At 34.1% G+C, this 11788-nt stretch overlaps 1 pseudogene; it reads left to right on the top strand.

Moving 5' to 3' along the window:
- Positions 1–3930: 3930 nt before the first annotated feature.
- On the top strand, positions 3931–5844 carry LOC107403290 (alcohol acyl transferase 1 allele RGa-like; annotated as a pseudogene).
- The last annotated feature ends 5944 nt before the right edge of the window (positions 5845–11788 follow it).

The following is an 11788-nucleotide window of genomic DNA, read 5'->3' as shown; positions in this document are numbered from 1 at the left end:
CACCAGAGATGGGTCTTTAAGAGCTGTGTCATTAACATTACTACCTTTCTCAGAAATGCCTCCACTCTTTGTGCTACCAGCTATGGATTTAAACTTATGGACCACACTTTGCAGAGCATCATTCACAATTATAGCTGCCTCTTCATTTGACATGATGTTATCAATGAGTTCTAAGAAATGTTTGAATAGTTTACTTCGTCACGTTAACATTGAACCACCTTTTCCAATTATCTCTAAGCCTTCCTTGTCATATATTATTTGAAATTTTGCAGCTCTAGTCCAGCTTTTCATTATATATTGATTCGGCAGAGGAGTATCACCAAAGAGTAGCGAAAATGCCAAAATATGTCTACATGGAATCCCGTCACTCTCAAACATTTTACAGCTATACGATGCATAGTCCAAAACTTTATTATAAGTAATTTCCCAAACCCTTGAAACACTTCCATTTGGACAACTTTGGACTGTATACATTTTATGTGTATCATTTTCACTAACAATTTGTGGCATTGTTACTAAGCTATGCCACAACTCATCTTGAAACTTATAAAAAATCTTGCATGTATATATCTCAGCCATTTGCTTTTCCATTTCCAATGGCAGTTTCAAAATAGGCTTCTCATTAATATCAACATGATCAGCACTTAAGTCTTCGTGACGTTGATGTGCAAGTGTCCTATTTAATCGAAGTATAAAATCTATCAACAAATTTTTCTTCGAAAAGTACCTCTTGAAAAATGCATGAGAGCTTTCTGCACGTTGGCTACTTGACATTCCAGCTAAGAATACATGATTAACATATGCTGGCACCCATCTTGAATGCAGTTTTAATATACTTTAACCATTCATTGTCATGTAGGTTCGCCTTTTTGATGATAGAAGCCCATTTTCTTTCAAACTCTTCCGGACATTCTGATTCTCAAATGTAGTCTTGGAACTCTTTGTAAAAATCCCTGTAAGTGATTGCATTTAAATATATAGAAAACTTCTCAAGTATGTGCCAATTATAATACCTATGGAATGTATTCGGTACGCTCTGAGCTACAGCCTTTGTCATTGTAAAATCTTGATCGGTGATAATCATCTTTGGGGTGTTTGCAGGCATGCTCTTCTTTAATAGCTCAAATAACCAAACAAAAGATTTAGTTCTTTCATCGCTTAAGAATGCATATGCAAATATCACTGTTTGACCATGATTGTTAACCCCCAACAAAGGTGCAAATATCATACCATACTGATTAGTGCTGTAAGTTGTATCAAATACCACTATATCACCAAAACATCCATAAGCTCTTCTACAAACCAAATCAGCCTAAAAACAACGCTTCAATTTACATTCATCATTTGCATTTATTTCAAACATAAATGATGCATCCCTTTCTTGCTTTGTTAGAAAATATTTCTTCAATAGTTCTGCATCTTGTCCCCACATTTCATTATGCAACTTAGCTTCGTAGTTATAAATATTCTTCTTTGTACACCCAATATTCTCTAGACCCCTAACTTCAAATTCAAGAATACTTATTTGTTGGTGAGTTGGCATGTTTGCTGCTGAAAACTGCTGTGTTAGTGATTTTTTGGTTTCAGACACATTACGATGTGACCTCAATAAATGTACTTTTTTAGGGCTTAATAATGGATGACTGTGCTCTTTAACAAATACACTAATGACATATTTCCCCATTTTGGACATAACTACGGCTAATTTTACCTTACAATTATCTCTTGTTATTCCCTGACACCTTTTTTTCTCACCGCCATTTTCAAAAGATTCTCCTTCTTTATAACAAACGAATTCTTTCCTTATAACTTCATCGGTACCTTTACGTCTTACTGGAATTGCTATGAACACTAAATCCCACCTCTTTTTTGAATGCTTAATGTAAAACTCATGTGCCTCTATCAATAGAAACTCTTGTCCAACCATTGGTTTTAACTTTTCCGACACATGGGGAATGTAAACATCATCAACGTCATTAGAGCATGACAGCAAGGATATTTCTACATCGTCAGCATGATGATTATTTGCTTCATACTGTAAATCATTCACGTTGCCATCTAAGATAATAAAATCAACATATGATCATTATTAATTTCCATATAATACATTTCAATCCACTTCCAAATCACACTTACTGACTACTTATAATTTATATAACATGCTATTAATCATTAATGCCACAGGGAAGGGATGGAAGCATAGAGTTTACAAAAATGAAGCTCACAAGGAAGGGATGGAAGCAATCAAAATTAATAGATGAACATGTATAAAACAGGTGAAACCTTGGCTTCCCGCAATTGGAGCTTCCTCTTATCCTCTCTCTATGCTTCTTTCCCTCTTTTTTTTCCTAAATCGGAAACAAAAAGAAATTCATTAATACACATTGTCAGAATTTAAAATTTTTATCTGTAAATCTAATCGGATTATACTTCATGATTACGATACAGGAAATGAAATACTAACCTTTAACCCCGAGTATGGTACTGACGGCGATGGTGCAGTGTTCGGAACGATGGCTAATTCGAAAGGATTTGGGATTTTTAAAATGGTCAACACATTTTTGAAATGTTCAACTCGGGCCTCTCGGCTACACCGTTTGGTGAAAAATTTATAATGATGGGTGGGAGATTTTAAACGGCGAGATCTGTGTGAAAAGATGGTGCGCACAAGGCAGGAAATGAATAGCTGGAATGTTAAAGGAATGTAAAATTTTCAGCAATTATTTCTCATATGTGACAAAAAGTAATCTGAGTCGTTCACGAGAGTCCTTGTAATCCGATGGCTAAGTAATTTCTTCCGTTTTTGGACTGCACCATTTTTGTCCGATCGATCCTGACCATAGAAGGACTATATATATATATATATATATTGTTAATAGAATAATCCAAAATATAAAAAAGAAAAAAAAAATTGAGGGGTTATGTGACCCCGAGCCCTCGGCATGTTTATCTTATCTTGCATGTGATTCATTCTGGAGGAGGCTTAGCATATGTAGTTTACATGACACTTTTTTTTTTTGTTTTTTTTTTTGATAACATGAGTTGTATTTAAATGAATTGTATTAATAATAGGAAGCTCAAGAATTTCAAGAAGCTTTTATACTTTTTTTTTTTTTTAAAGGTAGACCGAAGAAGATTTTATACATTAATATTTAGGGAAAAGCTCACCAATAATTATGTTTTTGGTCAATATACAATGCGAAGCATGGTATTAAATAATTCGATTAATAAGATTGCAAATCTGTTCATGATTTTGATCATATTTACAAAGTTCTATTAATATATTAATTATGATTTTACCATAATTACAAAGTTCCATTAATAATTTAATTTATAATTTAGAGTGATATAGCTGTCATGTTTTGGAAATTAAAGAAATTAAATTTATATGACTTTTATTTCAAAATTAATTACCTGATCAAATTTTGGTAAATTATATTGTACATGTTACAATAAAATCAATAGTAATACAGATATTAAATTGTTTATCAGATGAAATTTGCTGTTGGAAACTAATTTGTTAATATATTCAAGTTTTTTATTTATTAAATTCAGAGAGATATATCTGTCATGTTTGGGTAGAGAAATTAAAATAAAAAAGTAAAAATGTGCGGCCTGGAAATGGTGCGTGGAAAATTAGTCCTTGCTAGCTAGGCTAAACTTACCGACCGTGAACATGAACATGTACAGTCCACATTAGGGAGATCATATATTATATATTGTTAGAATTATCATACAATTCTAAATGAAGGAAATATGACTCCAATGCACCATCTAGAAGTATAATTGTGAGGGAAGAATGCTACTTTGACCAACATTACTTGTCGTACTGATTTAGTTATTGTGTTCGAGTCGTTATGCAGGTTAAGATTAATCAGTCTCACACGCATCTTCCTAAATAAAAACCAGTCTTTAGCCTCCTATTTCCTTTGTGCATATCGTGTTTCTACTGGAGAAAACGAAAATGGCATCAGCAAGCGCCCACCGAGTCTTTCAGGTGAAACGCTGTGAACCAGAACTAGTTGTTCCTGCAAAGCCAACACCTCGTGAAGTTAAGAAACTCTCAGACGTTGATAATCAGGAAGGCATGAGGTCAAATCTGACTCGTATGCTCTGTTTCTACAAGAATAACAATATTGATCCATCAATGGAAAGGAAAGACCCAGTCGAGGTGATTAGGGAAGCACTTGGTAGAGCATTGGTGTATTACTACCCATTTGCTGGAAGGCAGCGACAGGAAGCTTATGGTGAATTGCAATGGCCAAGGGATCTTGTTCATAGAGGCTAATGCAGATGTCACGTTTGAACAATTGGGCCCCTCAATTCAACCCCCATTCCCATTTCTTGATGAGGTTTTGTATAATGTTCCAGGTTCTGATGGCATTACTGACTGTCCTTTATTGTTGATTCAGGTAATTAAGTAATGCTTAATGCATCATTAATATTATTTTTTTTCCGCATATATATATATATATATATCTCTTTCATTGAGCAAAGTCTTCCTTTGTTTATATATATATATATATATATATGTGTGTGTGTGTGTGTGTGTAGGTGACTCGTCTCAAATGTAGAAGTTTTATTTTGGGAGTACGTTTAAACCACACAATGTCCGACGCATTTGGCACTTGTCAATTCATGAACGCGGTAGCAGAGATGTCACGAGGTGCACAGCACCTCTCTGTTCCACCCGTGTGGCAGAGGGAGCTCTTAGATGCCCGAAATCCCCTACGGAATTCAGCTTCTGCTTGTATAAATCATGAATGCAAAAAAGAAAATACCGGTATTGATCTGCGGAAGGATCAAACTGGTATGGTTCAACACTCATTCATTTTTAGTCCCAAACAAATAAGAGCAATTCGGAAACATCTTCCTCCACACCTTGCTGCTTCTTGTTCTCAATTTGAGTTGCTAACAGCTTGTATATGGAGATGTAGAACGCTTGCACTGAATCTAGATCCCGAAGAGGTTGTTCAAGTTACTTGCGTATTCAGTGGACGGGGCAAGAGCTTTGGTTTAAGTCTACCATTAGGGTATTATGGTAATGCAGTTGCCTTTCCAGCTGCGGCTTCAAAGGCTGGAGTTTTATGCAAAAATCCGCTCGGATACGCGGTGGAGTTAGTGAAGAAGGCTAAGTCTGAAATGAATACTGTCAAGCACACAGCTGAGTCCGCCGTAGATCTCATGTTAATTAAAGGACGGCCTGCAGTTTATATCGAAGGGAACTATTTTGTTTCAGACTTAACAAGGATTGGATTCGGAGAAATAGACTTTGGGTGGGGGTATCCAGAATATGCTGGACCTCCCCGGTCATACCCTTTCAATTGCTATTATATCAAGTACAGAAGCAAAACCGATGATGATGATGATGGGATTTTGGTGCCAATATGCTTGCCATTGACAGCTATGGAAAGGTTTCAAAAAGAGCTGAAGGAAACGATTGAGGGCTCTAATACGTGCCAAACACTCCAACCTGTTAACATTAAATCCATGCTGTAAACGGCAAGCTAGCTACTTTCTTTGATTCCATATTTAAAAGCCATATAGTAAGTGATACTCATGTGTTGGTTTTTGGGAGGATCACATTGATAGTCCCTTTCTGATTCTTGGAAATAAGGTGGGGGACGTCGTTTATGTAATTTTTGTCGTTAATTGAATATTCCCTACTCTTTTTTGAAGAATATTTACTAATATCAAGCTGAACTAGCTCCATGTTCTTTTTATTGGGAAATCAAGCGAGATTTTAGTTAATTTAGAAGTATTTTACTGTAGTGCTGTAAGCTTATTCTCAAAAGATTATAAAAAGGCAACAAATAATTAGGTATTATTTTATTTGGTCCTTTTTCAAGTTACATAATTAATCTGTCAATCATTAACAAATTAACTATGCCTCATTTACACACAAAGAGGTGGAGCAAATGAAAGGAAGCTACATGTTGAATTTCATCATTTTGCGAGTCTGAGATTGTAGATTTGATCTTTGACAAATCCTATGTGCGTTTTATGTTTACTAGACTTAGAATTCTCAATTTTTGACATTTACAATAGAAGAAAAAGTCATGGACTAGCATTTACTTTTAAAATAAAGGGCATCTTTTCCACATTTAGATTTTTTATTGGACTTTTTTTATCTTCTTTATTCCCAACCAATCCATTCTCTTCTCTATATAAACCCAAAAAACTCCAGACTTCCTTTCCCCATATAAAATAACAGGCGCTTTTTTATTCCCCATCGATGCCACAGATGAGTAGGCTTTGAGCTAGAAAATTTTTCCAAAGGTTAACCATAAAAATATCTATTAATAAATATAACCATCTCACAAATTATTTTAGAAGATATGATGAAGTATATATTAAAAATTTTAATTCTTATATTTAGAAGGGTATTAATAAAAATAATTTTTCCAAAAAGATTAACTTGTAAAATCAAAAGAATTAATCAATGTTTCATTTTTTAATCTCCACATCATCATATTTTCTAAAATGAACTGGAATATATTTTCAATGATATCAATTTTGAGTAAGAAAAACTCATAAAAAGTTCTCATTTTTTTTATTTAAGGAATTCATATTCATTTTCTATCAGTTTTCATATTTAATTTTTTTTTTTGTATTAATATATCTCTATGAGTGTTTTAAGTTTAATAAAAAATTTCAAACAATAATATATATATATATATATAAAAGGTATTGATTAAATCTAATAAAAAATATATTATAAAATATTTATATGTTAAAAATATTCATATTGCTTTAAAATAATACAATATGAAAAAGATATAAAGATGTAGGTCTCACATCACATCATCAAAAGATGTAGAGATGTAGAATCTCACACATACTAATGTTTTTAACTGAAATAGCTCCGGCGGACAGGATTGGAGAGAGAAGAATGAATAAAATATCTGGATTGTTTTGAGTTTTCTTGTTTATTTCTATTAATTTATTGCTGTTTACCAATTGAGTCATTCTCTCTGCTGTATATATCCCGACAAGCTCAAAGCTTTATCTGTGCAAGTATTTCATTTCCATCTCCTAAAACAGACAGGAGAGTACATTTTTCGTTTTGCAATGGATACAATAACGGCGATCAAGGAGGAGCAAGAGGAAGTAGCGTTTGAGTTCTTAGGCCAGTCCGGATCTGCAAAGATGGCCGCATTGATAGATTCCTCGGCGAAGATATTGTCCCTTCAATCCCCAATGCCGAATCCAACGGCATCCTATCCAAAGACGTTGTCATTCTCTGGAAACTTGACTATCGGCTAGCCTCTTCCTCCCCCAAACTACAGACTTCTCCTCCACCCATAACTGCAAACTTCCATAACTCGTGTTCATCCATGGTGGCTCTTCTAGAAGATGTGTTCATGGAGCGTCCAAAGGTCTGTGTAAGTTCTCTTTATCCTAATCATGTGTGCAAGCTTTATAAAGCATTTTATGGACTGAAACAAGCTCCTAAAGCTTAGTTTGACAAATTAAAAGGAGCTCTCTTTCAAGGAGGATTTGTAAATACAGTTGCTGATTCCTTTTTATTCATATTGAAAACTGAAAGTGTGTATGCTATATTACTTGTCTATGTTGACGATATAATTATCACAGTTTCAAGCCTTACTTATATATCTCAAATTTGATTCAAGATCTCAACAAAGAATTTTCTTTAAAAGATCTTGAAATCTACACTATTTTTTGGATATAGAAGTATTAAGAACTGAACATGGTATGTACTAATCACAGACAAAGTATATTAAGGACCTGCTACACAAAACAAGAATGAATGATGCTCATAGTTACTTTACACCAATAAATTTCAGGTTGTGCATCTTGCATCGCCACCCTTTTCTGTGCGGTTTGCCACAACCATGTGACTTCCATTGTAGCCAAATCCAATGTCCATCCCTTGTCCCTGCATTTTCGTAGGGCATCGAAGTACACATTCCCCATCACCTATGAAGACGCCTAGGACGCCCTCCAGTGGGCCATTTCCCACTCTGCCAATAGTGGTCCAGAAGAGTGGCTTTATGGCCATGCTGATTTTCAATGGGGTTTTTTATGAGAATCTGCCGAGCCCGCACAACTAACAACCTGCTGAAGTGCTGACCCGATACGGATGAAGATCGGATCAATCACTATGGCTCAAGCCAAGACATTTAAAGACAACCTGGCTGCCTTTATACAGGGAATAATCCATTCTCAAAAGGGCTTATCCATACCTGAAGATACAAGGCTTTTTTTAAGCATTCAAGTGGTGGAAGCTGATATGGAACCGAATAGCGGTTTTGGTGCATTTACAGATTCTGGGCAACAGGAAATGGGTTCAAATCTCCTTGAATTCACTTGGTATCATTAAGAAGTCATGGGAACTAGTCAAGACCTAAGCTAAGCTGGTCATTTAGGGCTTGTGTGCATGAGAGAGGAAATTGGCCGGTTTTGCTGTATTATTTGCTAACTTTACTGTATTTCTCTGAGTTGGCTTTTTTCTCTTTCATCCAAGCAAGGGCAATATGTGGGACTCCACGATAATCCTATTTGGCATCCCAAAAAGCATATGGAAGCTTATTTGGAGCTTAAATTTGTCAAAGATTGGTTAAAGTCAACTTAGTCAAAAAGATAGTATTTTAGTTTCCTAATTTGATTTCTACTTTTTGTTTTAGGAAATTACTTTTAATTTTGGTTTTTATTTGTTTATTTGCTGGAAAAAATAACTTTTGAAAAGTTAGAATTTTATTATTTTGGTTGTAAATTAATTACTTCCTAATTCAAAATAAAGGAATTAATTAATCAAATTAAGATTAGGAAAGGTTGCAAATTTCGGCCAACACTTTAGTTTCCTAATGCTAGCCGGTTTTGTCTTAGTTTCTAGGGTTTTATTTTACAGCTTCTCCATTCTATTTAAAAGTTTGTTTTATCAATAATATTCAGTACATTATTCATACAGAAAATTATTTGTGAGATTGAATTCTCTTTGTTCTTTTTGAACACCTAAAACACCATTAGAGAATGAGTATTTTAGCTTGACTTATCAATAGGATATCCATCACCTATTGTGGCATCTTCATTATACCAAGATTTCTAATCGCAGGTTGGCTAGGGGTTAAGGTGACCATTAGAACTTGAACATAATTAGATCCAGGTTAATATAATACGGATTTAGGTGTCGGTCGACCTAGGTTTGTATTATTTGGTATCACATATCTGATCTATCTTTATTTGCTTTATTTTGTTTTATGTTAATTTACAATTTTAGCATTAGGTTAAGGTTGCTTCTATCATCATACACGTTCTGCATCTTTAAAAAAAAAATAATAATAATTTCATTCCTGGTTAAGTTAGGATTTCCTTATTTTACCCTATTTTTACTTCCTAGTTTATTGGTTGTTTTCATCTTTGTTCTTAGTAATTTAGTTTATTATTGATTTTTCTTTACTGTTTTTGATCTTAAGTATTTGCATTCATATAGTCCCAAAAAAAAAAAAAAAGGGAAGAGAAATTGCGGCAACATATAAATTTTACAAAAGAATTGTAAATTTGCATTTTGTCATTGTTGGTCACGGGTTTGGCAGTTTTTGGTGTTGGAATTGCTCTTTTTGGTGTTGATCTTTGCTACTGGAGTTGTTTTACCTTCTATGAAAAAAAAAAAAAAAAAAGAAGAAGAAAAGCCGAAAAAAAGAAAATGAATAAAGAGAAATCGGTTTGTTGAATTTGGTGTTTGCTGGAATTTTTTTTGAACTGTTGAATTGTTGACTATTTATTCAATATTTGGAGTTGCTGGAGATTTATTTGCTGCTGGATGTCTGAATTTTGGGTGCTAAAAATATTAGATTAAAATTAGTTAAAGGATTTGATACAAAAACTTGAATTACAAAGGACAACAACCAACAACTATTCCTTAATTTTTTTGTCCAAATTGATTCTTGTTCATGTTTGAATTTTTTTTTTCTAAATTTTTATTCTTGAATACTTAATTTCTTACCATGTAGTCCAGTTCTTTTTTATTCCGAAGTTTGCTTTGTTAAATTGCCTTATTTTTGTTTAGAAAAAGCCGAGAATTAGGTGTTTAAAAATTCACTCGGTATTGTTTGCCTTTTGCTACTGTTTTGTTGATAAGTTTAATTAAAACATATTGGTGATCTAAATGCTGTTTTGTGGGTATTTTAATTAGAACTTTGAGATAATTCTTTGAGTAGAAAAAGACAAGAGAGTGTGAGCTTAAAATAGGGTAAAAACTGAAATTAGTGTACAAACACGAGTGTACAAACATATTGCCAACCAATGCCCAAATCAAAAAATTGTGGTGTTAAAGGGTAATGGTGAGCTAGAATTGGAAAGTGGAGATGAAACCAAGCAAGAAGAGGAAGACTTTGAGGATGAAGCTGAAACCCTACTTGCACCCAATACCGAATTAAATTTGGTTTCTAGGAGAGTGTTGAGTGTATACAAGGATGAGGATTGAGTTCAAAGAGAAAACATCTTCCATTCCCAACATGAAATTTAAGGTAATGTATGTAGTATGATAATTAATAGTGGAAGTTGTACAAATGTAATTAGTAATATTGTGGTTGATAGATTAGGCTTAGCAACAATTAAACATCCCAAATCTTATAGATTACAATGGCTTAATGATAATGGTGAGATGAAAATAAATAAACAAGCCAAAGTAAAATTTGACATTGATAAATATGTGGATGTTGTATTATGTGATGTTGTTCCTATGCATGCGGGTCATATTTTGTTGGGTAAATCATGGCAATTTGATAAGTATGCCATACATTATGGGAAAGAGAATTCCGTTGTATTTAAATTTAAAGGGAAAAAGATTAAGTTTGAGCCATTAACTCCAAAGGAAGTATTTAGAGATCAACTTTAAATGTAATAAAGGAGGGAGGCCGAAAAGCTAAAAGTAAGGACTAGTATAGTCGAAAAGATTAAAGAGAGAAAGCCGAGAGAGAGAAAGAGAGAGCAAAACCCGAGAGTGAGAGTGGAAAAAGTGGTTCTGTAAGTGGGAAAGAAAAAGAAAGAAAAGAAAAGAAAAATAATTTTTTTCATCTTAGCTTTGGTGATGTTAATAAAGCCATCTTGAGTAAGAAACCATTCCTGATCATGAATTATAAAGATGCTTTTGTTGTATAGAACTTTATCTGCATTATTGAGAGCTTTGCTATGTGGAAATTTGAAACTTTGGAAAATATTATTTGCTAACTTTAAAAAGTGTAATTTTTTTCATAATGAGTATCTATTTATAGATTTTGTTGTGATAGTGTTTGATCCAGGAGATTTGGTTTGGTTTCACTTACAAATAGAAAGGTTTCCAAAACAAAGAAAGTCAAAGCTTATGCCGCGTGTGGATAGGCCTTTTCAAGTTTTGGAGCGGATTAACGAGAATGCCTACAAACTTGATTTAACAGGTGAGTACCATGTTAGTGCCACATTTAATGTTGCTGACTTATCTCCTTTTCTTTAGGTAATGACTTTGATTTGAGGACAAATTCTTTTTAAGAGGAGGGGAATGATGAGAATCCGCTCAAGCCCCTGCATTCGATAGCCCGCTGGGTGGCTGACCCGATACAGATGAAGCTCGGGCCAATCACTACGGCTCAAGCTAAGAAGTTTAAAGACAACTTGGCTGCCTTTATACATCCATTCTCAAAAAGGGCTTGTCCATACCCGAACATACAAGTTCTGTTTTGAGCATTCAAGTGGTGGAAGCCGATACGAACACGGGTAGCGGTTTTGGTGCATTTATGGATTCTGGGCAATGGGAAATGGGTTCAAATATTCTTGAATTCACTTGATA

This window comes from Ziziphus jujuba, chromosome 9 (assembly GCF_031755915.1).
Source record: "Ziziphus jujuba cultivar Dongzao chromosome 9, ASM3175591v1".
Taxonomy (NCBI): domain Eukaryota; kingdom Viridiplantae; phylum Streptophyta; class Magnoliopsida; order Rosales; family Rhamnaceae; genus Ziziphus; species Ziziphus jujuba.
The sequence above is the reverse complement of the archived record's forward strand: the minus strand, read 5'-3'. Positions and strand labels throughout refer to the sequence as shown.